Source organism: Eretmochelys imbricata, chromosome 10, assembly GCF_965152235.1.
Source record: "Eretmochelys imbricata isolate rEreImb1 chromosome 10, rEreImb1.hap1, whole genome shotgun sequence".
NCBI lineage: Eukaryota > Metazoa > Chordata > Testudines > Cheloniidae > Eretmochelys > Eretmochelys imbricata.
Genome location: NC_135581.1, coordinates 83454532 through 83481756, shown reverse-complemented (window position 1 = coordinate 83481756; position 27225 = coordinate 83454532).

Sequence of the window (27225 nt, the reverse complement as noted above, 5' to 3'; positions counted from 1 at the left end):
ACCAGGAGGTGAGAATTTTAGGAATGCAACAAAATCACACAGAATGTGGTTACCATCAGTAACATATTTAGGGACATAATGTGGGTTCCTTTGGCACATTTTTAGATTCCCTTTAATTACTTATTTCCATATCAGCCACATGTCAGTTACACTGTAAATAATTTAGTAATGTGAATTTAAGACAAGTACTGAAATCTGGTGTCCTATCTACAAATAATGTAAGTAGACCTAGTGATTCAAATTCATCCCTTTCAAGAAAGGCCTTTCTTCTTCCACTGGGCAGTCACACACGAACGCCACACACCACCTTTCAGATTAACCTGAGAGGGCAAAATGCATTTCCTCCATAAAGTGCCATGTTGGGAGTGGTTCTGTGGATTGACAGCTTCACTCCAAAACAGCCACAAGAAGCAGAGGCTTAGGATTTTCAGAGCACTCACGTGAAAGACACGTCAGCAAACTCCAGCCATGTTCAGGACCAAATACTACAAAGAGAGAAACACAACGTAAAGCAAGAAAAGCAAATTTCGCAGCCATCAGAGGCGTGGGACAGCACTCCCTTCTCCACCCCCTTATCCACGGCCCATAGGCGTGGGACAGCACTCCCTTCTCCACCCCCTTACCCACGGCCCTCTAAAAAGGACTCTTCTAAAAGACCAGGGACGGAATGCTGCATTTTGGCAGTGTGACATGCCGCCGTTACTGTGCTGAAATGGTATCTCTGAGTTTCAGCACTTCACAATGCTTATTGGTGTTCAGGTGCTCACTGGCCACGCAGAACCCCTTCAGCTTCCATAACACCATGGCAATAGCACGCTGCCTTAGGCACCAGGCACAGGACAACGGCTCAGAAAAGAAGGAATAAAGCAAGGGGCCAGGCATCTTTAAAACTAGGGGATAATAAAGACTGAGAATTGATATCAATCTGTTCCACTCCCACTTCCTTCCAGATGCTCATACTTAAAATGGGCCTCCTTTTTTGAGTCTTTTAGTTCTCTAGTTACATGATATGCAGGTGCAGCCAGGTAAGGCAGGCAGAGGTCCAAATGACATAAAAAACACCCACAAAGAACTGCAGGGACCAAAACGGAGGCTTGATTAAGACCAGTTTGAAAAATCAGGTCCCATATAGTTTAAAACCATCCTAATGGAATGTTACAGTTGATATTTAAAGCCATGGAAATCAGGAAACTTCAGTTAAGCATCCCATCTCTTATGGAACACCTCCTATGTAATTGCACAAAAAATTATAACCTTTCTGTATTTCTAAACCAGCCTATAGAATTCTACAGAAGAGATACAATTGTCTATTCAATTTAACAGGCTGAGTTAAGAATTAAATAATATGCATTATTTTTCCATTAAATTTGATGGGCTTTTAGGTAATTTCTATAGAACCCTATTAGTTTAATCCCAAGTACATTCTGGGTCTGGGAATACCACATAAACAGCATCCTCAGTCCCAAGCTCAATGAAGTCCAGATAGTTAAGAACAGCATCTGATGGGCTTTGATTTGAAAGGAGTCAGCACTGGGCTTCTCCAGAGACAAGGACAACAGCCAAGACCTAGGGCTTTAATCATGGTGGACATGGGGGGGACGGGGGGGAGAGGGGTTAGCAGAGGGGAGTGACAGAGTGATCCATTCAGCTCTAACAGAACCTCCGGAAAGAAAACTTAAGGGAGAAACCTCTTTGTGGGGATGTAGGAATGATATCAGGAGGGCCAAATCGCACCTGGAGCTGCAGCTAGCAAGAGATGTTAAGAGTAACAAGAAGGGTTTCTTCAGGTATGTTGGCAACAAGAAGAAAGCCAAGGAAAGTGTGGGCCCCTTACTGAATGAGGGAGGCAACCTAGTGACAGAGGATGTGGAAAAAGCTAATGTACTCAATGCTTTTTTTGCCTCTGTTTTCACTAACAAGGGCAGCTCCCAGACTGCTGCGCTGGGCATCACAAAATGGGGAAGAGATGGCCAGCCCTCTGTGGAGATAGAGGTGGTTAGGGACTATTTAGAAAAGCTGGACGTGCACAAGTCCATGGGGCCGGACGAGTTGCATCCGAGAGTGCTGAAGGAATTGGCGGCTGTGATTGCAGAGCCATTGGCCATTATCTTTGAAAACTCGTGGCGAACCGGGGAAGTCCCGGATGACTGGAAAAAGGCTAATGTAGTGCCAATCTTTAAAAAAGGGAAGAAGGAGGATCCTGGGAATTACAGGCCAGTCAGCCTCACCTCAGTCCCTGGAAAAATCATGGAGCAGGTCCTCAAAGAATCAATCCTGAAGCACTTGCATGAGAGGAAAGTGATCAGGAACAGCCAGCATGGATTCACCAAGGGAAGGTCATGCCTGACTAATCTAATCGCCTTTTATGATGAGATTACTGGTTGTGTGGATGAAGGGAAAGCAGTGGATGTATTGTTTCTTGACTTTAGCAAAGCTTTTGACACGGTCTCCCACAGTATTCTTGTCAGCAAGTTAAGGAAGTATGGGCTGGATGAATGCACTATAAGGTGGATAGAAAGCTGGCTAGATTGTTGGGCTCAACGGGTAGTGATCAATGGCTCCATGTCTAGTTGGCAGCCGGTATCAAGTGGAGTGCCCCAAGGGTCAGTCCTGGGGCCGGTTTTGTTCAATATCTTCATAAATGATCTGGAGGATGGTGTGGATTGCACTCTCAGCAAATTTGCGGATGATACTAAACTGGGAGGAGTGGTAGATACGCTGGAGGGGAGGGATAGGATACAGAAGGACCTAGACAAATTGGAGGATTGGGCCAAAAGAAATCTGATGAGGTTCAATAAGGATAAGTGCAGGGTCCTGCACTTAGGACGGAAGAACCCAATGCACAGCTACAGACTAGGGACCGAATGGCTAGGCAGCAGTTCTGCGGAAAAGGACCTAGGGGTGACAGTGGACGAGAAGCTGGATATGAGTCAGCAGTGTGCCCTTGTTGCCAAGAAGACCAATGGCATTTTGGGATGTATAAGTAGGGGCATAGCGAGCAGATAGAGGGACGTGATCGTTCCCCTCTATTCGACATTGGTGAAGCCTCATCTGGAGTACTGTGTCCAGTTTTGGGCCCCACACTACAAGAAGGATGTGGATAAATTGGAGAGAGTCCAGCGAAGGGCAACAAAAATGATGAGGGGTCTGGAACACATGACTTATGAGGAGCGGCTGAGGGAGCTGGGATTGTTTAGCCTGCAGAAGAGAAGAATGAGGGGGGATTTGATAGCTGCTTTCAACTACCTGAAAGGGGGTTCCAAAGAGGATGGCTCTAGACTGTTCTCAATGGTAGCAGATGACAGAACGAGGAGTAATGGTCTCAAGTTGCAGTGGGGGAGGTTTAGATTGGATATTAGGAAAAACTTTTTCACTAAGAGGGTGGTGAAACACTGGAATGCGTTACCTAGGGAGGTGGTAGAATCTCCTTCCTTAGAGGTTTTTAAGGTCAGGCTTGACAAAGCCCTGGCTGGGATGATTTAACTGGGAATTGGTCCTGCTTCAAGCAGGGGGTTGGACTAGATGACCTTCTGGGGTCCCTTCCAACCCTGATATTCTATGATTCTATGATTTGTAAACCCCAAATTCATTCCCTGCTGTGACGAAGCAAGAGCACTCCTCCTAGGAAACACATCCTGGGTCTCTAGATGCAGGAGCACTTTCTGCATTTTATTTTGGTGACAAGTGACCTACCCCATGCTAATCATATTGCAGACAGTATATTTCTTTCCTCAGTATATCTATAATAATCTAATTCCATATATACAGTAGGCACAGAGCATGCAACACTCCCTGCATGCTAAATTCCACGGAGTGAAATTAAGTAATTGCTGGGGATGAAACGATCCTTGGCTTTGCTGCATACTAAAATCCTGAATGCAGCAGTAGAGTGACTTTACATGAAGGTGTTTACCTCCGGGAGAAAAGAAAGGTCCCCAGCTTGACTCAATAAAAAGGAAATCTGGCGACCCATCCTGTCCAGAAGCTGAAAATTAGTCTGTCAGTGCATCGTGGGGGGTTGATTGCTTAAAGGAACACATCACTCAGCTACGGCTGCATTTGCAGAAAAGGCCAAAGGTGAGAATCTTGCAGTAGCAGGTAAAAACCTTTAAGACATGGTATTTAATTTAACCGTCTACCTGCTCCATCACTTACTCTCAGGATGTTGCATAATGAAGGGAAAAACACTGAGCCACCGAAACAACATTCACCACACATAAGGGTCTGACTAAAAACCACAAATGCCAGGCAATTTGGAGCTATGACTGAACCTGTTTTAAAGCCATCTTACTGTGCCTAGATTTTTCAACACCTTGGCATGTCTGATCACCTAGATTTTTTTAGATACCTGTAATATCTAAGTGTAACACTTAATGTGCACAGCTCTTGGGGATGGCTGTAGGGCCAGGGATTGGTAATGAGCCACAAAGACCTTCTCCACTATGTTCCCCATTCTGTTCTGGCAATAACAGCATTGTTCCATTGTGTGGTTATTTGATGGCCTTGATGATTTCAGTCCCTTCCTAATGGACAGATGTCCACAACACAAAAAACAACACCCCAACTGAAACCAAATGGTACCCTGACTGAGAGTCTCAAACGGGCATCCAAGGCGTGGACTGAGTATGGGGACTGAACCAGCCTCCCTATTCCTAGAAATGGCCCCTCCAGGGCAGAGCTAAGACGCACCGGTGGAGCAGCATGGGGAAGCCTGCACGGCTGCTGACTGTGCTGTACTTTGTTCCGTGGCATGATAAAGGTCTCCTGCCTCCTGGGCGATCAATCTACCATCTTTCAGGAGCGAAGCCGTCAGCCATGTAAAACTACTTTGCGTTGACTGCACTTGGCACTATTCAACTGAGCAGATGTACGGGTCACAAGCAATAATTAAGGCTCACAACAACCCAGTGAGTTAGGGAAGTAGCCCTGTTTCGATGGCTGAGGAACTGTGGTCAAAGGCCACAACAGTGTCCACTCATTTTGGATGCTTCCCTGGTTGGGTGACAAAACGGTAACACTTAGGGCACTCAGTTCTCAGTGGCTTCAAATAGACATTTGGTGCTGAGCATTTCTGCGATCTAGGCTCTAGGTACCTCACGTCCAACATCACAAAACTAAAACAGCACAATTAGTGGCTGCTTTCGAAAATTTGGGCTTAAAATTACTTTCCCGGGGTAACAAAGCCTGTCAGTAGCAAAGCTAGGAACAGATCCCAGGAATCCTGATTCCCAGCCTGCTGCTCTAAGCAATTGGGTATATGCTGTGCCATGAAGTATAATGGGATGAATTAAGAATAGATTATCAGTCTGAGTTTATTAATTTCATGCTTGGACAGTCACAGTCTTTAAGTTACTGAAAGTACAGACGTTTTATGATTTAATTTCCTCATTTGCTATTGCATATATGAATAATATATCAAATCCTTTCTTAGATACTATGAAAAAGGATCTCACAACATACAGTGGATGTGCTATAAAGATTCAGGCTCCTGAGAACTAAATGCCATGTCAGACACATGGGAGAGTTAGTCAAGATTTTGAGGTTACTCAGAAAGCACGTTACCTGTATGCCCCTAGCTAATTTCTTCAAAATTCCTATTGAACATGGGATGTTTAGCAATAATTATTACTTACGTAGTGCCATAGGGGCACATGCCACTTTAGATACAAGTATAAGATACAGTCCCTGTACCAATGAACTTACATTCTAGGGCCCAAACCTGCAAACACACACCACAGTAACTTTACTCATAGGAGTATAACCACTGAAATCACATACTCATATGCATAACTGGGTCTCAGGAATGCATGCTAACAGCAGCCTGCATCTGCAGCATCCACAATTCCACGTGCCTATGTGAGCAGGTACAGAGATCCTAACTTTAGGAGGCAGTGGACAAGGTCTTGGTCTGAGGCTTAGGAAACCTGCATCCTACTCCCAGCCGTGACCTTGGACAAGTCCCTTCACTTCTCCGAGCCTCTGTTTTCCCTTCCCAGATTTTGTCTGTCTTGCCCATTGAGATAAGATCTTCAGGGTGGGGATGGCCTCTCATTATGTGTTTGTACACCTACACGCTACCTCAATGTCAAGTGTTAAATGTGTTCGTATTATCGTGTCCTTTCCAGATGGGTGAAAAGAACAACAATGCTTCAGAAGTGACAGATTTTTTAAAAGATTCAAATCCAATATATTTAATTTTGCTTTTGCATTCTCCTCATTTTCATGAAATCTGCATTGCATTTTCTCCATTTGTGTGTCCATATGTCAGAGAAAGACACAGAGAAAATAATAATATTTGCTCCTGGCCCGTATGTCCCATCACGGTCTCTGAAAACAGGGTCGGGGCAATGCTGGAGCAGACGTTGCTATAATATGAGGCTGGTCTGTGCTGTGTCAGCAGCGGACCAGACACACACAGCTGTCTATTCAGGTCTAGTACTCACAGACGAGGAGACTGTCTGCCTGGTTCCTGACCTGCCAGCAGAAACTGCCTGTACTCTCAGGCTTACATCTACACTAGGCAAACAGATGTGTTTTTAAAACACATCCGCCAACACGTTTCAGAGCCCTAGTGTAGACAGGACAAGCTGTAGTTTTATCATGTATTAACTGTTCAAGGTGAACCCTAGGGGAAAGCCAAGGCTACAACACACAGCCGGGCAATGCTGGTCCAAACACGTGTGCCTGCCTCATAACAGGGCTTTTCAATTGTGTCACCCTAAATCAACTGAGCTAACACACCCCTTTTTGCCCATCAACACAGGCCACAAAGCCAGAGGGAGGCACAAAAAGGGGTCTGGTGGTGCAAACCCGGTTCTAAACGCATTGTAATCAAAGGGAATCTTTCCATTGGCTTCAATGGGCACAGGATCAGTCCCCAGAAGAGAGACAAACGCTTTCACTAGAGCACACTCAGGGATGTTTTTCAAAAAATTTCCCACGGTTGCACAGTTTGGCTGTTCTGGTGATGGGAAAAGTGGCCAATTTTAGGTAAACCATCCCGATGCAGGCATCACCTGGGCAGCTCTGTACAAGAGGCAAGGATTTTCCTTTCTCATCAGAAGCAAAGACACAAGCTGCAGCTTTCTGCTTGACGCAGTGATGAGCCAAGGAAAGCTCCCGAAAATGGACTGAGCTAAATAACAAGTTTCATTACACTAAGTGAAGCAAGGTCATTCTTTTTAATTATTGCAATGTTTTTAGCCAGACAATAAAACATTACAGCAAAATGACAGAGATGTCATTTGAACCCTCCCTGCATATACTGCAATAATTCTCCTGACACAAACTTCAGGGCTCGGCTGCTGAGCCTGCATGCTGCCTGACAGGGCCTGTCTGAACAAATAGTTACTGGGGGAAAATAAATGGGATATAATCTCCTCCCAGCATGACCAGAGGTAGATAGTGCACTTGGTGGTGCTTTGCTTCTGCCTGGCATTCAGGGATCAATGCAGCTGTCACTTTCTCAGATCTCCCCGCTTCTGCCTTCGTTACCTCAAACAATCACGTGGATTTGTAAAGCAACTAATTAGGAGAATTACTGAAGTAGGTAAAATCATAGCTATCCCAGCGGGGTACAGAACAGGCTTTGGAGATATAATGCTGATGGTGTGCCACTGAGCCAGGACTGCACCAATTCTATTTCAAACCACAGGAGGTCAGGCATGGAACCACTCGACAGCAGGCTCTGAGACCAACTGGTTAAGTTCTCAATCCCCACTCCTGGCTTTGACCCCATCTCCTTCTAACCCACCATCCTCTTCAAGAAGATCCAACTGTTACGAAGACTCCCTGCCGAGGGACATGTCTACTGCCTGCTCGTGGCGGCCCCAGGAGTAGCATACAGCAAAATGAAAGTAAACAAAATGCAGAGAAACATGTATGAAAGAGCATTTATACTGGTTGCTCGTGTATGTTGATGGCTCTTCTTGTGAGTACAACCTAGATTAGAATCTACTGCGAGTAGTGTCAGAATAAGCTATTTACACCCACTACAGAAATTAACCCACCTCTGGGGTGGAAACTGACAGCAGCTGAAGAGCACAGAGTAGCACTTTGCAACAATTCAGACCAAGGAAAGAGGAATATTTTATCCTAGTGAAACTAGAGAGGGAATTTTAGGCAAACAGACTACACTCATCCAGTTAGAATTTGACTGGAATATTAAAGGGATGCTGTCAAGTTAAAACAAATGCTCTTATCTATGTTACAATCAACATCTTGCCATATCACAAAACTTATTTGAAACGTCTAAATTCATTTTCCTGCAGCCACACTCTTTGTTTATAGTCTCCTTTTCCTTCGACACTCAAACTATGCAGTTAGTCTCACTCTCCGGCTCGCTTGCCCTATTGCTATGACGCTGTACCACTTATAACTGCTGCAGAGAGTTAAACTTTTTAGAATTAAAAAATACATCATAGAAGTACGTCCTTTGGTCACAGGCTTGGTAAAAGTGAATTTTTTCAAAACCTAAGTTATAGGGCAAATTTGAGCTGAGAAAGTCATTTTATGAGGTCACGGGAACCGCCTCAGAACTATATTTTGAGTTTTTCCACAGAGGATACAAGACAGAGAGTGAGCACTGAGGTCCTCCCAGAAGAGTTTCTGGCTAAACTTTCTCCCTGGTAGGACGAATTTAGGGACTCCCAGTGGAGCTCAGGGGTGCAGCCTCCCAACCATGCAGATCCCCATAAGGCAGCCAGCTAGACAGACAGATGGACCAACCTTCAGGGAAGTGCTATAGCGGTGTTTACACAGAGCTGGCCTCTCGGTACTGTTTGCTGTCCTGCCATAGATTTCCAGTCATAGACTGGAAGATCAGGAGGGACCATTAGGTCATGTATCCTGACCTACATAACACAGGCCATCACATTTCATCCAGCAACTCCTCCAATGGAAGGAATCCCCCTTCCTTCCTCAGGAAGTGTCACTATGGAGCCCAATAACTTGTGGGTCACCGACCTGCACAAAACCCTTCTCTGGAAGGGGGAAGGGTGTTGCACCAGAGGTATTTTTAACGTCATTAACTGGGTCACGGATAAAGGCTATGGGCCATGCCATGGAAAGCAGGTGCTCCAAATTCTGCAGAACCTTGGCCGCATGGAACTGGAGAAGAGTCCCATTTAACCACTTCACCAGTGTAACCAGTTTACCTAATTCAGGCATATCTGTTTCTTGTACACCAGCAGTCACCCATCAGTCTTACAAGGGCCTAGCAGACCAAAGTCCTTCCATCCCTTCTGCAAGGGACAGAAGGTCCTATCTGCCAGTTGCTAGATTGCAAAAAAGGACCCTGAGTCACTTTAAATGCAGCCTTTTTCATGCCAAAAGCTCTTTGTCTGTTGTTTTCTGGCAAATCCAGTTTGAACCAGTATAAAGAAGCCAGGGGTGGTTACCTCTCTGGAGACGTTTACAACTTGACTGATTCACCTTAGTCGTCCCCCATTGTTCAACCTTCCCCCAGGGAGTTGCATACATAAACCATTCATACACTTAATACAATATGGTCTCCAAAGACACTGCATGCAGTTGCAATGTCTGTCACAATATGCACAAAACCATGTGAGAAAAAACATACCACCAGACTGTAAACCCAATACAGGAATAAGCAGGTGCCTATCATGTTTCTAATCAAATCACCTGAAGAAACATTTTATTGGTTTTTAATAAATGATGGAAGCTTCTTGCTTTAAATCAAAGAAGTAATAAATATTTCATTAAGTGAAATACCTATGTGGGAAAATTCAGGGAGGAAATTATAATGCATATGAATTATGCAATAAGCCAGGTCTGTTCATTCCGATTACAAGAGGCAGACGACTGAGCTTTACAAACACCTAATTTGATTGCCATTTGAAAAAACACCTTTTGGATATAACCAGCTCGTTCAGCCCTGCATGCCAGGTCACTTTCCTTCTTAAGGCCCAATCCTGTGAGGTGCTGAGTGCCAGCAAGTCCCACTCAATTCAACATGCACGGATATGTGCTGGAAGGGGGGAGGGCAGTACTGCATGGAGCTCTACATCTCAAGAGCTTCCCCTTTTCCAAGTCACAGGGTCTTTGCAGCTCTGTTTCCCATGGCCAGGCCTCAATGCAGCACCCCATCCCGCCCCGCAGTGACTCTCTCTAAAAATTCTTGACTTTCAAGAAACCCAAGCGCAAGAGAGAGCTTGGAAAGGAAAAGTTGAGGGATCCAGCCATAGCCATGCACTGGGCCTTGGTCTATCATTTTACCAGGGGCTCCAACGACAGTTCTGCGCAGGAAAGAAGGGTACGGCCAGCGAGGCAGAAACAGAGTACTTATTCAAGAAAGCCGAGTAAATGGACATAACAGCTCTACTACAGCATATGCCTCACTTTAAGCAGCAAGAAAACCCACTACAAAGACAGTGATTAAAGGGCTATGGCATGGAAAAGAGCCAGAGAAAAGCATTAAGAGCTCTTAGCTACATTTACCTCAGGAATCCAGCTACAGAACACACAGCTTAACAGTGGGCTTTGCCCCCCCACCCCCACCCCTGGTACACACGCTAAAGATCCTCCAGGACCATCTGTATGCTTCTCCAAACGGAATATACTGGAGGCCACTGAGAAGCAAGGATTGGATCCACTCTAGTACGTGCATCAAGTAGTCCCATCTCCTGTATGAATATCTTTCCCCCAAAGTGTAGGTGATTATTTTTTCCTAACTGTTTAAAATCTTTGGAATAACCTGGAGCACTGGATACCTGACCCTATCTTAACTAATCCTAAGGAGAAGCCTGGCCAAGCAGACAGACATGGAACTTGATTTACATGGAACTTGATTCGGTAACCTGGCATTTAGTGGGCCAGCTGGAAAGGTATAGCTATAGGATACCCTAAAGAAAGGGGAAAATATCCTTTGCATACAAACTTTTTGAGTTGCACCTTTGAGTTGCCTCAACTATTGTCACATTGCAAGTGTTCTACGCTAAGCAATCTGGACCTAATCCAAAATCCACTGCAGTCAATGAAAGATTTCCCACTGATTTCAACAGGCATTAGATCAGGTCCTCTGACATTAGAAGCCTGTTAAACAAAGACATCCTTGTGAGGTGTGTCTCACTAAGCTGACATTCTCCAGTAGAGTTCTTCTTTATTATTCTTGTGTGTGTGTATGTATTACACACACACACACACACACACACACAAACACAAACACACACACGTACTTCTCACAATCCCTGGGGGCAAATACAATCAATAAGTCATCAATTAAATTAAAAATTAATCTGAAAAACTCTCACCAGATTCCAAACAGCCCACCACACTCAAACCACCCACCCCTGGCTACCGGCTGAGAGTTCAAATAAATCCTGCAGCTTCCAGAGTTCTTCTAGGAATCCATTTGTTTCCACTGATTGTGTACAGCATTCTTGGATCAGAAGCACTATTCACAAGCTTCCACTCAATATGGTCAAAAGCCCTTTCTTGCACTAACTTAAGAATATGCAGGCTGCACTTTAAGAAGTTTCTGGTATTGTTTCTTTATCTGAAATGCTTCACAGACCTTGTTTCTGTTGAGACAATTCATTTAGAAACCTCTTGTGTAGAATTTTACCCCAAAACTTGGCATCCACTGTGACAATATAGTAGGTGATAAAACATAATTCACAATTTGTGCATCTCCCCCCACACCCAATTTCATATGAACAAGACAAACAACAGTCTCTGATTGCTCTGGGGTAATTTTTTGGAGGTACACAGATTATTATTCACAAAACTGTCTAACCTCCACATAAGCTCCGTTGGTATCAACAGTACGAACAATGCGCAATAGAAAACAGTATGTACTATCGTGTTTGTTGGGATGTTTTAAATGTCCATGCTTGGTGCTCCACAAAACCAACAGCAGAAAGCTCCTTCCAGTCACCTCGCTATGGCAGTTACCAAGACTCCAAAGGGCAGCAAAGCTGATAAATGGTCTATAGCATACGGAGAGAGAGATGAAGGGTACTGAATAAATACGCTGGTGAACAAGTCAGCAAAGGCAGTGCACAAGATCAGTGGGCTTAGTCCTACGAAGGGCTGATTTCATCCTGCTAACGCATCTTCAGTTCCTGTGAAGTCAATGGGACCTGGAGGGATCCAGCGGCTCCCGGAATGCGGCTTTGTGCAGGGAAGTGTAACAAAGAAAAGGGAAAGTAAACACTGTACGTGGCTCATGGAGCATCACTAAGGGGAATGGCCACAAAACAGAAAAGGGGAAACTTAAGTCAGATATTAGGAAGCACTTTCCTAACAGCAAGGTCAGTTAGAAAATGGAACCATTTGCCAAGAGAGGTGGAGCAGGTGCCACCTCTAGAGGGGGTCATGATGAAGCCTGCAAAATGTGTCTGGGTTTAATGCAGAGGAGACTCCAGTCTCACAACGATCATACTCTGTGCCATGCAGAGCACGCAGACACAGGGACTGCAGTGAGTTGCCCTGTGTAGGGTCTCTCTCCCCCACCCCTCCCCACTTTGCTTTTCTGGGGAGATCCAACAAGTGTCAGGACACAGGCACACACCCAGGAGCATTGCATGTACTGGCACTTAATGAGGACGCCGAAGCGGGAAGGTGTATACCGAACCTGTCATCAGAAATTCAAATTTAGGGCAGCTTGAGCATGCATATGGGACACACCGACTAACTAGGACAGCTGAGTTACCTGCTACCCCACAGACTCGCTCTGTGACCTTGGGCGAGTTATCTAAAGACAAATTGCAGACGGGATCTAACCCTGGTCTCCATTTGCTTGCACCGGTGTGACCGGTGTAGTCAGTCTTTGAGCTTGCTCTGTCTCTCTCAGCTGCATAAAATAGATGAACTGCTCATGAGTAAAAACCCACTCACACTCAATTCGTGTAAAGTAGCGTGCTACAGGGAATGATTCTACTTGGGCAGGGAACGCACCGGATCACCAACAGGTCCTGGTTTGGGGTTGCTTGTAAATGACACGATGCATTAACTGCGTGCGTTGCAGTGTTACAAAGGGTCTTGAAAAAAATCACCAAAAAACATTACGTAACTTATGGACAGCTCCTTTTAGGAGTCGACCATTAGTGTGCAAAACCCGCGTGCCCAAGTGACTGCCCAGGCAAGTTGCACGCGCAACGAGAGGCGACTTTTGGAAAAGGCAGCACAACACGTTTCTGCACCTAGAACTGTATTCAGATTGCGACAGGAAGTTTAGGAAAAGCTGAAAGTGTTCGAGTTGTTCTGCATTTTTCATTTTTGTACTTACTCTCGGTCTCCTTTATTTTTATAATGCCGCAGTTACTTATTTTATTTTAAATAAAAAAAGAATGGCTTGCACTCCTGAAATCATTTTAAAAACTACAGACCCCTCATCAAATCATGACAAAAATGAAATCCGCATGCTTTCCCACATCAAATCTAATTATTTTAAGGCTGCGGGGGAAATTGGGCCCGCAGGAAGATAGTGTCCCTTTCAATAACTCAGCCAGGAAGGCTGTCAAGATAGGCCCATCATTTCTTATATGGCTCTATGTGGATCCCATCGGGTGCCAGAGCCATGCCAGATTGTACGTCCAAAACAGCTATTTTTACCTCCTCTGTAATGATCTAGGCATTAAGAAGATCCCAGTTTTGTTCATCAGGGGTCAGTAAAGGCTATGCTCCGAAGGTAGATGTCTAACTCAGTCTGTTTGGCCTGAGAATCAGAGTGACATCATTTACTATAATACGATGTAAAAAGGTCACAGGCCTCATCAAGAAGGAATGCAGCTCACGCATCCTTTAGAGTACAGGCATTTGCTTTTCTCAAGCCTCCTAGTCATTGCTGCATGGCTAGTAATCTGCCTGGTCTGTCATCCTGTTTGACGAACCTCCGCCTTATTATCTTTGAAAAGCCACTTAATCTCTTTAGCCCGCACCTCGGCTAATTTAGCTCTGCCTCTCCAAAACTAAGTAAGCAGAGTGCTCTCCGCCCTGCGCCGATTGTTGATGCAATGGCTCCAGCACTTTACTTTCCATGATCAGATGAGTCTTCTCTTTTAATTTGTTCTGGAAGGAACAGGAGGTAAAAGCAAGGCAGTGCCCACTTAATGCCACGCCTGAGCGCTTCCCAGCATGCACCTACTGGTTATCTGGGAGGAAAAGCCTTCCGTCTTAGTCTGGAGTCATTTAACTACAGACTCTTTAGCCCAACACTGGACATTAGAAAGCTAGCTGTTGTCAGGTTTCTCTGAAGCAAAGGAAGGAATAGCGTGGGGAATACATGGTGATCCATTATAACCATAGGCAAAATATCACCACTTAGTGCTCTAGAAAGAAAGGAGTGAGGAGAAAATCACCTTAGATCTGTGACAGGCCTGGTGAGCAGCAAAGGAAAAAGGGTATTCCCAGGGAAGGAGGCAATGCCAAACACCACAGAAAGTCTTCCAACGCCTGCTGGTTTCAGATGAAGCCATAAACGAGACGCAAGACTCTCTCTGGAAGGGCATACTCCTAAATTAAAATCCCTGACGACTGGGATCTATTAAGTGTAGCACAACAGAAGTGGCAGCCTCCTATAAGAACAATTCATTGTCATGGAGCAATTAACATGAGGGCAGCACGAAGAGTGAGAAATGTTGATATTCTGAACCCTGCTCCGGCAACCATCTACCTTAATTAGAACAAGGCAATTCAAGAGCAACCTTGCCGGAATTATTCTTCTCCGCTGGCTCGATCCCGCAAGGCCGTGAGTTCCTCCTACACATGCAGGCGCTCCGCCAGGCTTACGCACAGGAGTCAGGGCTGCCAGAGCCGGTTTGTAAAGCCCGAGTAAAACCAGCCCACTTTCTTTTTGTCACACAAACGGCAAACAAGGCAAGCAGATTCGGCAGTGCTGAGAGCCAGAGAAATGCCCCTACCTAGTGACAACGGCAATGCAATAACTGAATTTTAAAATGCCACAGCTTCCCAACTTCCAAATTGGCAGCGTGTTACACAAACAATTCAATGGAAACAAGAACGTCACAATGGCCAAATGCGAGGTAGTGCCCTTCTGTTCTGCCATGTGCCAAACTACTGTCCAGGACCAGAGGATGTGAAATTTGGGAAAGTCTTGCATCATAGTTAATAAATTTCCATCATGAAGAAACAATTTAGGCTTCAGTAATTAACAAAGTATTCCACACCTGCTGGTAAAATGCACCTCTCAATATCCGGCATGATTGGGATGGATGCATTTTCCACTGTTCTCTTAATTAATGCTAAAGATGTTATTATAATCGGCAGGTTTAAGAGAGTCCTGTACTGCAAGACTTCCTCCCTCAATTTCTAGAGATGAGCACGTGACACAAGAACCTTCGATAGCTCTAAATCTATGTAGACTAGAACACCTCCTTCGCCACTGACCAAAATCAAGAAAACCCGCCTGGTCTTGCGCCACAGTTCTCCTTGTGGAAGATAAGGACGTCTGCAGAAGATGGTCTGATGTACCAAACGAAAATCTAGTCAACGACCCAACTGTGCAAGTGCCGGGCTTCTCCTCCCCACAGTGCACATGGACAGCTCCAAACCATATCCACACCTGACGTGGAAGATGCACATACTTGCTCCATAGATGGAAAGTGAGGGAACCGCCGAACTGCGACTGTGGCATGGTGCAAACTATCGGATACATCATGAGCGAATGCCCAACCTGTGCACATCCTGGAGGCGTCACAGCCATTCACATGGCTACCCCTGTGCTCTGGGCTGGATAAGAGACCTTAAGACCCAACTGTAGTTACACCGTTGCTTTCACTGTTCCACTATCACCACATGAAAGAAGCAGCAGCAGCTCTAAACCCCTTTAGGACCTGAGACAAAGAGTTTATATCCACAATGCTGGACCCTAATATTACAGGGTCAGAGTTTCACAAAAAGGTAGGTGCACACAACAGATGACTAACAGGCCCTAAGTGGGACTGAAGTGGTACATAAGTTTTGCGTTGGCCCTCTGCACAAGGGATGAATTTCACTGTGCGCGCACAGTTTTGTGCTTATTTGTGCAGGCAATTAGCACAATTCCACACGGAAACCAGGTACGCGCCTAATTAGTCGTTTGGCAGGCGCAACTACCTGATGTGCATGCATAGTTAAGGTAGCCGCATGTAAATGTCGGCAGGAAATTATGTGCATTTTGTGGGACCGCCTTCGTCTGCACATCAGTTTGAAAGCTGGCCATGATTTGGGTACATTCCCCTTCTGCAGAGCAATTTTATATTTACCACACATACAAAGTTTCAGCTCAGCAGACTTTCATTCCTGAACATTCTGAGCTGACTCCAACAATTCGCTCCAGCGTGCAGGCCAAATCGGCCTGACAGGGAACAATATGAGGCTGCCCCCTAAGGGACTATCGCCAAATAGGACTACAAAACAAACAGTCATTGCTTGCTGGGAAACATCTACCAATTACTGTACATTAAGCAAACCACCTCATGACAGTTCTATTATAAATTTGCAGCAGTCTCCCAAGGTATTTTTGTTTGTTTGTTATTGATAACAGTGCCCTAAACCTTCAATGAAAATAGAACAGAAAACAGTTGCTGAGTTGTGCATAGATCTTCTCCTTAACCCAGACAGGCTTAACCCTATATGCCTGCACACTTTGCAATTACTATTTATCCTTGGACAAAGTGCACCAAAGCTAATGGAATTACACCAGGGCAAATGTGGCCCATTATGTTCTCATGTCGTTGCATGAAGAATAAGATTTGTTGCTATAGTAATGATACCTCCCCCTCCCCGGAACCATGTTACCAACTCACAATTTTAGGGCAATGTAGTGGGGTGGTTTCCCCGCTCCGGCCCTGAAGGCCTTAAAACAGCCCTGGGAGAGGGTTGTGGCAGGGGAAAAGCTGGGCTGATTGGGAAAGCAGCCACAGCTGGAGCCAGTGCAGTCAGGGCCGGAGCCAGGGTCAGTTTCAAAATTCCAAGAAAAAATGCAAATGACCTTGAATGTGTCCTTTCCAACAGATACATTTCACCCCTTTTTGGACAAGTCATGCCTTGCAGAACTCCAATGACTCTCACTGACTTTCCCAGTTTCCTACTAGTTGTGACAGTCACGGTCCAGACACTTCAGAGGGACAGCAGGGGGTTTGAACACCAAAAAATAAGCAACTGAATCAATCGATTGTATATAATATTACTGTATTATCAGAGTGCATTGAGTTAGGTCTTTTACAAAAGCTTGTGACCCTCTTGTAATTAATATTATTATGTGATGTATGTACAGATAGGGTGTAAAGAGTTATGCAAGAGTAAAAAGTGCTAGAAATATGTTCTTAAAATATACTGTGGAAAGAGTTGATAAATAAGCCTGTCTTAGACAAAGGAATGTTGAAATTACCTGTTTGGGTCACACTTTCTAAGCTAGAGGACAAGGAAAGTACATGTAAATGTACGGTAAACAACGCAAACAAGCTAACAAGCAGCAGCTTAGTGAACACACTGGGGGACAATCTGCACTCCCAGGAAATCATCCTGGCTCTTAAGGCAAAGACAATGGACTTTGGGAAATAATAAGGGGAGCAAACAGATATCCTCGATAAGGAACAAAGGGGACAGCCCCCTATAATTCTGTGAAAGTTGGATCCTCTGGCCTGGAGGGCTAGAGATGCAGGTAACCTGAGGTAAGTTAGGAAAACTGCTTAGGCAAAAATTGTAACTTGCTAAACTTAAGTTATAGTCACTTGAAAGCAAGTTTTGGTTTTTTTTGGTAACCATCTCTCGCTTTTATTCGTGCCTGGTATCACTTAAATCTGTATTCTTTATTAATAAACTTATTCTTGTTTTATTACAAAGCCATCTTGGTGCTGTTATTCTGAGGTAAGTGTGAATCCTCAAGTTAAACCCGCTGACTGGTGTGTGCACTGCCTCTTTGGAGGCAGAGAATTTGATAATTTCTAAAGAGGGAATGCAGGGAGATGTCTCTGGGGAGGTGTCACTAATTGTTACCGGCAAGGTAAGGTAAAGATGGGCAGAGTCACGAGGAGCTTGCTGATGGGGTGGACAGACTGGTGTGGCAAGGCGCTGACGCACAGTCTAATCTCCAACAAAGCTGACGCTTGTTCAGGTATGGGCTAACAGCGCCTTTTGGTTCTGTGTGTCCTGAGGAGAACGTCACATGATTGTCACCTGCAAACATCTGAAAAGAGCAGTTTTGGGAAACAAACACTTCATCACGGACAAACTAAGCAAACCACTCCCAGAGACAAATGTGAAACAGCACAGTCTTGACTAACAGCACAAAATATCAAAACACAAGCAAGGGTTTTAAAAAGCAACAGCTTTCATCCTGGCTGTATTGAATCTTATCCCTTCACTGAACAGTTTTAAATCTCTTGGTTTGCAGAAATGTAGTTACATTTGGCAAAAAGCTAGAAATAATTACAAAGATTAATCTTATTAAAAGATAAGCCCACAATAAAATACACTGGAATTGTTTTTTCTGATTACTTATGTGATTATCAGATACCCAATTATCATAAAAACGATACTCCAGAGAATAACTCTTTAGAGCAAATGGAAACTGTAGGAAGCGGTTACAAAAGCTGAGCACCCAAACAAGTCTAGTTCATGTAGGTGTTAAAACCGGACACAGGAAAAAAAAATCTATGAAAACGTGTATGTCAGAGGAACCACCAAGAATGTTTTAAATACCAAAGAGCCCTTAACATACTGTGCATGTCCTGTATTCCCTTTCTGATGGCAGGGCACACTCAAGCAGTCAGATATCATAGGGATGAGGAGCATGGTATAAAAACTTGGACAGATTAAACCATATTCTGCAGCTGGAAAGTCAGTCACCAGTCTTTCAAGGTCAAATCTACTCAGCCTTGCCACTGTACAGCTTCTGTAACCCAAATGGATTTCCCTGGCATTTCTCTGTGCAACTGAGAGCAGAATTTAGCTCTCACATACTGCTGCCAGAACCAATTTTAAGGGCTGAAAATTTCTCCCTCAATTTTACTGAACTGCTTTGAAATGAAATGACAGCCATTATAGCATGATCATTCCCAAACGCCAGCATCCCCGTATCCCTCTGCAGCACATTCTCCACTCCGGCGAGTACTTAGGAGAGCAGAGAGGAATAACTCCACTTTACTATTGTTCACAGAAACGAGACTGTCAGAAGTAAGGCACAAACTCAGCCCTTCAACCTCTAGTGCCTTGCACAATAAAACAGCTCAAGGGGAAACAATCTGCAGCTGTCCCTGAGACGAAGCACAGGGTGAAAGGCAATAACCAGAGAGTTATTAACACTGAACTGCATGTGTCCTTGCATAAAGAACTTCAGGGCTACTCTGGTTCACCTTACTTTGGAACTCCACTGACTTTGTGAGAAGGCTGCAGTAAGCAGGATAGGGCCTTTAAGGCTTTCCCAGCTTTTTTTGTAAATTGACCTTGGGTTGTGGGATACAGAGTTTTTGGCAAAGACCAGTTTTCCTTCTGAGCTGTCCTGTTATGTTGTAAAGAGAGGCTGCTAATGAAGTCTGACAGTTTCTTCTCCCCTTCTGGGTGCATCTTGTAGTGCAGAATACACTTCGAATGACTCACACTAAACAGGCCACTCAACCCACATCAGCAATATTTACCTCCCTTAATTAAATATGGCAATCATAAACATGAAATACGGGAGAAAACAATACTGCCTCAGGGAGTAAATAAATAAATAAATACTGCCTCAGGGAGCTTAGTATGTCCTTGTGAACTGAGCTAGAAACACGCAAGATCAGATGCTGTATCATTCTTAACTTCAAAAGGTATATTCCCACATAACAGCAAAATTATAAAAATTCCCATCATACATGAGACTTAGGTGTGACTGGAACCACCACACGTCAGATACGAGAGGAGGGGAGAAAACGTGCTACTTGGTTCCCTCCAAGGAAGAGGGCTAACAAGTGGGGGGAACAGAGAATTTTAAAATCAGTAGTGTTGGAGAAGAGCTGCTGAGTGTAAGGATTAGCTCCCAGGCGGGCCCTGATCCAGCAGAGTGAGGCATGTGCTTACGCATGCAGACAAGTCCCATTCAACTCACAGGCACTGCTCACGCATGTCAAGTTAAGCACATGCATGAGTCTTTGCAGATTTGAGGCCTTGGTATTTTTTCTAGGACGTGGAGGGAAGCCTTGCTGGACATCATTTCTTCTGTGTGCTTGAAGGGCAGGGTCACTAGCCTCCATTTAGAAGAGAATTATGCTCCCCACAACTTGCGTGCTCAGTACAAAGTGGGGAACCACAAGAGGAACTCAATTACAAGGAACTATGAAGGCCTCTATCAGTCAATCTTTTGGAGGGGCTCCGGGGGGGGGGGGGGGGGGGGGCGGAGAGAGAGAGAGACTGGCAGAGCCTGAGGGTAGCTCGCCTTGCATTGCTTTTTTAACACTAATTGGAAAAAGAATGCTTCCCGCAGATGCCAAGTCGTCATTTTTTCTTAAAGCACTCTCAGCCCTGGTCTACACTACAACCCCTGAGCAACGTCATGATACCGACCTCACTCCCAGCATAGACAGTGCTAAGTCGACAGGGGCGCTTCTCCCATCGTCACAGCTACCAGTTCTCGCGTGGTGGAATACGCCACCAGAACCATGACACTTTCCAAGGCTTGAGCCCTTCTGTCGGGGCAAACCCATTCCAGCATGCCCTGCCTTTCCCAAAGAAAGGAGAACTCTCCCCAGGGCTCCTGCCAGCTTCTCCAGGATCGCTGGTTACCACACTGGGTGCCTCACGGAGCCCATCTCTGCCACTCCACTTCGGGGATCTAAACCCAAATCCCTTCCAATCAGCTGAGCGTTAAGTGCTGCAGCTGCACCAGGGCAGCAATATAAGTGTGGACAAGCCCTCAGTATTTTGTCTAAGGAATCATTTGGGGAACACCATACTCTTGACTGATGGATGAGTTACCAATTCAGGAAACTACCACTGAGGCTGTTTCGAGAGATTGTCATTATTCCCCTTTGTCTTTTCTCATTGGACCCAATCTCTTTTACACAACGGGCCCTTTACACTGAGGCCACATTGCACTGCCCTGGCAGTTTAAAAGGGCCCTAATGGGCATAAATTATGTATGTACTCACTTTAAAGCCCTTTTACACAGTTGGAGCAGTGCAACTTGGCCTCAGTGTAAAACAGAATTAGGCCTTTAAATTTCAAAGCTAAGTGCTTCAACTTTCATTTACTTCAATGGGAACTGTTGAGTGGACGCACTTTAGAAATAAGGCCGTGTATTTTAGGTGCCTAAATATGGCCTGAAGAGTCTAACTTTAGGCCCCAGTTTTCAAAATCTTGGCTAATCAAACTTCCTTGCCTGTGTCACTAACAGGGCACTAGATTACCAAACCTGAAAGAGTTAACACGACTTTTCTCTGGTCTGAAGTAGGGATGTAAAATGTTAACCGGTTAACCAATAAGCATCAGTCTTACCAGTAACGTATTCAGTTAACGTTTAAATGCCTAATGTGCCAGCCCCAGCCCCGGGGTCCCACCTGCCGGCTCTGCACCCACCCCCAGCTGTGACCCCAGCTTCGGCCCCCTTGCCTGTCTGGGAGCGGGGCGGCAGCCTGGAAACCGGGCAAAATGTGGGGTGCTGCAGCACCTCCAGGACCCAGAGTTCCTGCACTTATGTTGTGAACTTGTTAACAGTTAAACGTTTAACAGATAGTTTTAATAATTTAAATGGTTACTTTTTTAAAATGCTATTTACATCCCTATCCTGAAGAGTTTACCCTCAATCCTGCAAAGACCTATGCACAGGCTTGACTTTAACCTCTGAGTTCAGTGAGAGTGCTCACTGGCTTACAGTTAAGCTTGTGCATAAGTCTTTGCAGGATCAGGGTTGAAATATTTAGATAGTCCCTGCTCCAAAGAGTCTACAGTCTCTTCCTGTTTGTCGGTACAACAGGGCTCCAATTTTCACACCTATAGGTGCTAGGGTCGTTTCCTTTTTTCAAAAAGAATGAAAGAGGAAAGGCTGGAACAGAAAATATGGACTGAATGATTCACTTCCTGGGGGTGCTGCTTACGCTTTAGCTCCTCTTGCAATGTCTGGGTTGCAAACACTGCAAAGAGGGTTAAAAACAAGCAGAAATCGGTTGTCATTGATTTTCTTATAATTTCACAGAAATTTTTCTATAAACATTAGGGGGTGTTTTTGTTTGTTTTCATGTCCAGTTTTGATTAAAACGTTCCGTTAAAATTTGCCAAGGCTGTAGGAGTCCCATTGCATTTAAACCACTTCCACAGCTTTCACAATGCGGGTCTTAGGAGAAAAATCTTCCCCTACAGCTTCATTTTCACCAATTCCTTATAATGTATTTTGTCATCTTAGAATTTATTGTAGTTTTGATCCTTAACTGGTGCAGTTTATTGTGACGAGTGGCTGGTCAGAGGCAGATTAAAGACAGGGGAATGCATACAAAAGTGGCTAACAACTAAAGGAGTGAGAAACAGTAGAGGCTGTTTGCTGCTGTCCAGCAGCTGTAGATCAAGGCTTCTTACCATTTGGGATTGTTGGTAACTAAATATTAGAAATACAGCTTCTCCTGCTCTAAAATCCTGGCACGGCCTGGTAGCGCCTCTCCAAACACCAGCCCTGAATAGTTGATACAGGTTGGGGACTGTCAGATTTTGTGACATGCATACCAAGAGATGGGGAAATCCTTTCAGAGCTGTATATAACTGACAGCAAGCAAGCAGAAGAGATTTGCATTTGCCTGTTCATCTCACGATCCCATTCCTTTGTGCAAAGTCAAAATCATTCATCTCTCCCCGAAAGAATGGGATCAAAGGTGAATCTGAGTGTAAAGGAACCCCAACCACACACTAAGCAGAGAGAACATCACTCAGACAGACAGCCAGAGAACAATTCTGGAGGCCTATAGGTACAAGATAAATTTTTAGTCTTCTAACATTCAGACATTTGTGACTGCATCAAAGGGTGTCCTGCAAACAGCCTCCGCAATACAAAACATTCTGCAAGATTTTCAACAGCTATTAATAATTTTCCAGCCTCTGCTGAGCTAGCAAAAAAAAAGGGGGGGAGGGGAAAGTGACAGGTTTCCCCCCGGGGTGTCACTTGGAACTGGGGTGCCACTGAGCCTGCCTGACCCACCAGCCTGGCCTCCCTTTACACTGTATTGCTGAGGCAAGCCAGCCAAGCCCTCCCTCAGGCTTCGGACTGCACTTAACCAGCACACATGCAGGTAGGGATACACCCAGCTGCAGCAACACACACAGATGCTGAGATCAGCTCTGCATCGGAAGGCTCAGCTAAGGAACTGCCCAATACTCAAGTGCACCCCCACCCCCCGGGAGTGTAAACCCAAAATTATACCATCTTGCACTGCACAGGAACAGTACAGCATTAGCTCATAAAATTCATCCCTTCCCTCAATGTGGAGAGAGATGTGCAACAACTTTCTGCCCCAAGTTACAATCTACACACACTGGTTTTAGACAAAACAAAAACAAGTTTATTAAGTACAAAAGACAGATTTCAAGTGATTATAAGTGATAGCAAACAGATCAAAGCAGATTACCTTAGTAATTAAAAAAACCCCACAAACTGAGCTTAACACACTAGATAGATAAAATATGAGTTAGCAAATTCTCACCCTGAGGCTGGCAGATTCTTAAGCACAAGCCGCCTTGGCTTTCCCAGGTTTTCATACACTGGCTAAAAATCCCTCTAGCCTGAGACCATTACTTCCCACAGTTCAGTCCTTGCCCCTCAGGTGTTTCCAAGTGTGTTGTTGCAGGGAGAGTGAGGTCCCCCAGGATCTCATTGTCCCCCTTTTATATCTTCTTCCCACTTACTGGAAAGCTCTTTTGCTGTGAGCTGGGTCAAACAGTTCCCATTCTGTAGTGCTATCTCGAAGAGGTTTCTATTGTACACAGTTCCTAGGGTAACCCTTGTGTCTGTGTCCATTTTCTCCATGAGCCATTAACATGGTTTGGCCTTTTTATTGTCGCACCTGTAAAGCTGCTTGTGGGTGTGTTCAACCTCACAACAGGTTTCAGTAACACACACAGAGCCAAACTTCATAACTTCACACACGACGGCAGCACATATAATCCAAGGAGATATTACTGTCTAGCAGATTGACACATTTAGAATGATACCTCACAAGACATACTTTATACAAAACATATCCTAATTACATGACGGTGAATACTGGGGTACCAGGGTGTCACAGGGGGGCGGGCAGAAAGGAGGAAGACAACAGACCGGTAGTGAGACCATCTGCAAACAAAGGTTCTGGTTGAAAAAAAATATAGTACTTCTCAGCCTTTCCAACATTTTCCCCCAAGCCACGAAGTTTGGATAAGGGTTCACATCTCAATCCAAACTTCAAGGGGGAAGGTTCATCCTCATTTATAGGGCTATATGTCCAATGAGGGAGGTCAGCTTCAGATCGAGACCTGAATTTTCCCAAACTGGATGTAACGTTCTGGTCAGGGCCAATTTCTAACTTCCAGGTTGGGAACGAGGAAGAAATTCTATTGTGGCACCTGGATGCGTAAGTGCAATAAGACGTCTAGCAGATTCCTCGACCTTGGAATGGCTTTTGACTTTTCCCCATCAGACTTGGTAAATGAACCAAGCTGGGTTTTGTGTCATTATTTCATTGTGCTCATGCATTCCTGTTTCTGGTGGTTTCTCCGGACGTTATCAATTGCTATTTTAATTCCTACCTTTTGGAAATACACAATCCACCAATATCACCACATGTTGCTCCTTAGGAATTTTCCATTTTATAATTGTCAGGGACCAGTTACAAGGCATTTTCTGGGAAATGGGGTTCTAATGAGCATAAATCATACCAACCATGAACTGACAAATCATTCTGCTTTTATGGTAATTATTTTAATACTTCAATCACCTCAATGGTATCAGGATTTGTTCCCATCACTTTAACCCTCAGAATTCAGCTCTGCTTCTTGGTCTTTAAGACGTTCGGCTTATTCCAGCCCAAGCCCAGCCAGAGAGCCAATGGCACCTTATGAACAGGTCCCCGCGTGTCTTATATCAAGAACATGAGCTAGGTCCAGACTCCAAACCCATTCAGCCTCTCAGAAGCTGAAGGACCATTTACCTGTCCTTGTCCAATAACCCCCCAAAAAGCCAATGGCCCAGATCCCCCACACAGCTGCAGTGGGATAGCAAAGATGGTTTTAAGACTCCTTACATTTCCCCAACCCTGAGATCAGCTCCCAGACTTAAGTCACAGCTGCCCACAAACCCAAGGGGCCGTTCCACCTGTTAAGAGTCTCCAGTCACCACTATGTAGCTCAGTATGCAGAACAAATGACCTCGGGTCTGGATCTTCAACACCTAGCCCAAGTTTTCACCAGACAAAAATCTCCTCCCATAACTCCAGAAGTTAGTACGGATTTTCTCTGGTGTACATGACAGGAAGAACAGGGACACCTACTGTGGCCAGAGAAAATACTGAGTCATTTGTCTCTATCAAGTAGGCTCCTTTGCAGGCAGCAACTAAGACTGCCAAAGGTCCTCTCCTGTTGTGAGTAAATTTTACATCTGTATTTCATTTCTGATTTTGAAGTCCTTTGGTTTCAACACTGTTTCCACTTCCATTTCCCTGATGACCATTCAGCCTAAGAACTGTAACTATTCAGCAAAGGTTTTAGCTGCAGTTTCCTGGAACTCCTGGCAAGTTACAATGCCAGCTTGAAATTTGTTTATATACATCATAAAAATACAGAAACGGCCACTTCATGCATTCAAATGGAATTTCTTCAGAGGAAAAAAACCCCAAACATTGTCCACTCCATTGGCCCTACATTTCCTGCACCACCTCAGTCATCTCTCTCCGGCTCCGAAATACTGGCCATGGTATTGGAGCCTCTCCCCCAGTCCACTGCTACTGTCACTTGGGATTTTACCTGAAACCTTAAAGCGTTATTCCTTGGGGTCAAAATGTGTCTCTGGCCCAAATTCTGTGCCAACTTTCATCACGTGAAAGCCCACTGAAGTCAAGAGTGCTAAATTCTAATCTCAGGAACACTAGTGGAAATCTGGGGTAACTCCATGGACCCAGTGGAGTTAAACTGGATTTCCAGCAGGACATCCAAAAGCAGATTCTGGCCCTGAGGTTACATTAATGTACCATATTTTATCCCAAAGCCCCCTAGAATGTCTTTACACATTGCAACTGCAGGAAGCACTTCACTCACCATCTCTGGGCAGAATTTGGCAGCTATTTTACACTGTAGAGGAACGCAAATATTTAATGCAGAAAGCCAACAAAAAATAACATATCCAACTGAATTAGCATTAAATGTCAAATGCTACCAAAGACAATCAACATTGCCAGCATCATCAGAAAGTCACTGGTCAGAGGATATACTTTCATCATTAATGCTTGGATGTAAAATCAATCTCACTTATTCCTAGACTAGTTCATCACCAATGAGAAGGAAGGTTGAGAAGTTAACGTATCTATTATTCATTTCCTAAGTCTTAGATGCATTGCCAATGCTGTTGGCTGGATTAGTGAGACGTAATCACACTATATATATTTTAATATCAAATTGCACAATGTACTGAGACAGCATTGTCCAAGGACTTACATGGCACCCCATCACCATGCTTTCTGAGATAGGATCTCGTGATTTGATCCTGGGAATGGGAGCCAGTAACTCCCAGCATGGACTTGCTGTGTGACCTTGGACCAATCAGTTAACCTGCCTGCATCTCTGGGCTGGATTCTTCACAGTCTTTCGTTTGGACCAGCGCAATGTGGATGTTCAATGCTACCAACAGAGGGAGTGAGTGAAGGATCTGGATGTGCCAGAGTTGGACGGCTGTTTGCACTGGTGTAAAAGAGGGCACTAAGCAGTGGGGAGCATCAGGTTCTCAGTTTCTACATCTCTAAAATGGAAGTGAGAATACTTAGCCCTGGTCTACACTTAGCATTAAGATTGATCAGCTACATTGCTCAGGGGTGTGAAAAATTCACAACCCTAAGCGCCATAGTTAAGCCATCCGAACCCCTGGTATAGACATGGCTAGATCAAGTGGAGAATTCTTCTGTCAACCTAGCTACTGCTAGTCAGGGAAGTGGATCACATACGTCAACAGAAAACCTGCTGTAGCGCCCATAATGTCCACATGCACTTTGCCTACCTCAGGTGGCTGGTGTGAGGACCAGTTAATGCGTGTTAGGTGCTTTGAAGAAGAAGAAGAGCTAAGTG